General features: G+C 27.9%; 1 long non-coding RNA gene across 4 annotated transcripts; it reads left to right on the top strand.

The window, feature by feature from the left end:
* Positions 1-1,273: 1,273 nt before the first annotated feature.
* Positions 1,274-3,304, top strand: LOC124433032. Of its 4 annotated transcripts, none has more exons than XR_006944422.1 (4): positions 1,274-1,427; positions 1,938-2,250; positions 2,334-2,533; positions 2,609-3,304. It is a non-coding gene; the product is annotated as an uncharacterized LOC124433032 (long non-coding RNA). The 4 variants fall into 4 exon arrangements; XR_006944423.1 differs by having other exon boundaries at positions 1,274-1,784; XR_006944424.1 differs by having other exon boundaries at positions 1,274-1,799.
* Positions 3,305-4,458: the final 1,154 nt, after the last annotated feature.

The following is a 4,458-nucleotide window of genomic DNA, read 5'->3' as shown; positions in this document are numbered from 1 at the left end:
GCTGAGATAATGAATTTTTATTAGATTTATTTGCAACGAATTCATTAAATAAAATTTGATAGCTGAAAATATTACAAGATTATTATTTTTATACTAGAAGTGCGACAATGAAAGAGGTAATCGATAATAGTAAATCTTATGATGTATATTTCACAGATCGAAGATCTTTACACTACCCTTGTGTACATTACATTGTACTTGTGTACACTACATACATCGATTATGATATTTTTAATAAGTGGGGGCAAGAAGCTCAGTTAAATCATCTGTAAAATCCATTAAAGATCGATAATGAAACTCGTAATAAAAGTTTGAAAGAAACGCAAAATATAGAGGTTGATTTTTAAAATTGTTTTACTCATAAATCGATCCAATCAAAATTCGATATGGATGAGTATAATTTTTATTTGTTATTAGGCTCCAAAAATGCATCTTATCAATATAGAAGTAATCGAAGTTAAGAAATTGATATTCAAAGATGCTATTGGAAAATACTATCCGTCTTGCGCTCCTTATCTCGAAAACGTCTACGCTTAGTTCAGTATAGGAAGAACATTTTCAATTGAGAATTGTTTCTTCGATGATTTATAATAACTTTCTTTTATGCGATTATAATGCGCCTGAATGTAATACTTCATACTCGGTTGATAACGTTTCTTTCCGAGCACTATGTATATATATTATACACCCATGTTTTTTTATTTTTTTTTTAATAGGGATTTCTATGCAGCTGAAACTGTATCTGAGAAAATAAGTAAAGTTAAAGATATTAAAGGTGGTTTTGTGATACTTGATAAGGAAATTACCATAATATCCATAATTGGTGATCATGATAGTGAATTTATTGGACCTTGTCTTTAAATGTATTATAAATTTCGAACTCAATATTATATCTATCAATACCATTGATGCTATATTTAAGAATGAAATGAAACAATATTAAAGGAAGAAAATTTCTGCGCCGTACAAAGCAATTAATAATAGTAAGTCATGAAAATATTACTGAACAACAAGCGTAGGAGTAATATAAACGATCTCGTCAAACTTTTTATTTGTCCACGTGATTATTTTATATGAACTCAATAGATTAATATTGATTGAACATCATTGAACATTAGGTTACATTTTCTGCCTAAGTAATACTATTATCTCATTGTATATATAATTCTTCAGTTTGTAATAATTCTATTGTGAATATTTATCGTGATAGTCATTTCTATGAAAACGCAACTACACTTGTCAGTTAAAGCTTATTTATTTATGAATCAATTGTATTTAAAATATTCCAACGACTGGGCACATGATGTGATATATTTTGAAGAAAAAAAATAAGACCAAAGGACGAGGAGTTGTTAAATTAAAATTGGCCTTATGCGCGAAACATAATGTGCAAGTTGCTATTCACGAACCCAGACATTTATTTGGAGGTTTGTTACTATAAAAAGTTGAGACTAAGAAAAGTCGAATAATTTTGTTGATCTGATCCTGCAGAAGCTTTGATCTTCCAATATAATGCATAACGTAGCCTCTTAACTAGAAACATTGCTCTAACACAATGGATTGAATATGCTAGGATCCATCAAGAACATCTACTTAATTTTATGGTTTTTATTAAATTTATAGTCACTTTGTTAAGATCTATGAATAATGGATTATTTTTTAACAAAACTATTTTGGGATGCGACAAGAAAACTACTGTATTCTTATTTAAACAGTATAAGGAAAATAGAAAGATTAATTTTAGGAGACAAGAATACCATAACATAGCTATCAGCTATTTCAAAGTATATTTTTCTTAAGTACAGTATTATAATCTTTTCAAAAGAACAATAATTACAGTAATTTATTTAATTAGATGATATTATCGTCTATTATCAGTCTCAATATTCCTGAATATTTTGATCTATTTCTTGCAAAGAATTATTCTTGTTTTCCAGAGGCAGATAGTACGAAATTGGATGTTATTCGAGATTTAGAGAAAATAGTTATACATGGTGGTGCCAAATAGTAGATATATAGCTTTTGTGTGTATATACTTGTTCTAATACAACTTATATTAATTATTGGTGATTATATATTGTTATATTGAAAGATTTGAGCACATAGCAAGTAATACCAGTCCGGAGACTAAATCGGACAAACATGTATGCATTCAGATATCAAATTAAAATAATCCAGTTAATCGGAACAGATTTCGGAGAAGATTATTTATTTGGAGAAGATAGATTATTACAATAAGCTGTTCGTCAAGTAGGTTATATAAAAAAGGATATCATTATTATTGGAATTTATTTTATGTTGTATATTCGTTTATGTAAAAATTTCATTTTTAGGAAAATTAATTTCCTTTGTACAAACACATTGTATATTATGTATGAAAAGAAAAGAAAAGAACAAGTGAAATGTGCATGGAAGCTCTGAAATATATCTGTGAGAGATTAAAACATATAGAAGTCGATAGTAATAATGATTCTGAGTTAATGCTTGGTACAACTTTATTAGAATTCTTTCTCAAGTTTCAACGATATGCTATGTAAGATATAAAAGCAATGAATTATTTTAATGATCATTTAATGTATCTTCTTTAAAATAATTAATTGTTTTATAGCCTGGACCAAATAGTTTATACCAAAGGACAATTGGAATCTATGAAAATACGAATAGTTTAGAATTGGTGTAACATATTGGTTGGATATTGCAGTATATTAAAACGAATCGACAGAGCTATTGAATTTGATACATTACAAGCGATTGATAATATTATGCGATATACATGCAGTTGACACATTAATGATTTTTTATCCAATTGGACACAACTGGCATGACCCAATGTTGAAGAATCTTATACATTTGTTACTAAAATTTTAGACATACGTTATTAATATCTTCCAATTTTTTTTCTATCATTTTTTATATTCATGATCGTATTAATGTGAGTGAGAAAATGATGTTATAGGACATTTGTAAGTGTTTCTTTGCATATGCAGATAAACTGGCTACAAAAGCAAAGACTACAACAAATTTAGAACAGTTTATTGAAAATAGCGTGTATCTAATGCTCGATGCTGTGCTATTAATAATATTGATTATATTAGTACATTGATTGATCCATTGGTGCAAGTGACTTAGACTTACAATCGTCGATGGTTTAGGAGAAAACAAGAAAGGAAAAGAAAATAGGCCGTACGTTGCAAACAAATTCTTTAGCTGATCGTTGCTAATGCGGCAGAGACTGTGAAAAATAAAATTTATGAATTGTTAGAAGTTATTGCGCACAAAATGGAACTTAGTATGAGGCTGTAAGTAAAATTCCGTCTCATGTTTATAAAAAAATGTGTTTTTATAAAAATTTGTATAAAAAATTATTATTCTAGGTATCTCATAGAATAACAATATTACGTGGTAATCTTGTTATTTAATAATCTTGTTATTTAATTCTAAATATCTTTAAAAGATTTCTTCTAGTGATTTGGGATAATGTCTGAAGGACTTTGCCAGTTAGTTCATAGTAATATAGATATAAGAAATGTATATTTTAAAAAGTCACTTAATTATATGAATATTTATATATTTTATCTATTATTTCAAAAATTATTTACAGAAAAGAAGATCACGTAATTTAATCTCCGCCGGACACTTCATATACCCATTAATTTTTATAATCTTGTTGTAGATGAAACATTGAATGTTCTAGAGAAGATTGAAGAACATCGAGATACTCACTGTCGTTATATTATTTCATTTGTATCGTCAAAATATAAATATCTCGATGTAAAAACAGTGTTTATTCGTTCGGGTGACACGATTTAAACCACAAATAAACTTCCATCAAATGCATGCAATATAGTTATTAGAGTCATTGTTTGTTCGCAAAGTTTTTGCTTTCTTAATAGTGGCACAGGCAGCATTTATAAAAAACAGTAGAGTTCTGTGAAATAACTTGTGATTATCCGTTAAAAAATACCGCATATTAGAGTTAGTGTATCTTTGAAAAGAATCTCAACAAACTTCATTGTTGATCTATCTCATGTTTAACCAATTACGAATCATCCACCCCCAATTTCGACCTAAATCGCGAACAAATATTTTGGAGTCATTACAGAATTTCTTAAGTATTAAGTGAATTTTTAAGTTTTTCCGATCACTCAATCATGTCGAGAACAAAAGGTTTGAATCGGCATGAATGATTGGCTGTAATTAATCAGTAGAACATTGAGAAGATAATGTTTCTAAGAATAAATGAAATCAAAAAACCTAAATTATTTATATATATATATATATATATATATATATATATAATATATAATTATATAATATAATATATATATATATATATATATATATATATATACATATATGTGTTGATTGTTAACGAGAGCGTTTTTAAAATGCGTTTCTCGCACCGAACCAGCAATGACAGTCGATTCACACGGAGGAAATATCCCTCGTCTCGTCCTT

The sequence above is a fragment of the Vespa crabro genome, chromosome 2 (assembly GCF_910589235.1).
Source record: "Vespa crabro chromosome 2, iyVesCrab1.2, whole genome shotgun sequence".
NCBI classification, from domain to species: Eukaryota; Metazoa; Arthropoda; class Insecta; order Hymenoptera; family Vespidae; genus Vespa; species Vespa crabro.
This window is presented reverse-complemented; position numbering and strand designations above follow the sequence as displayed.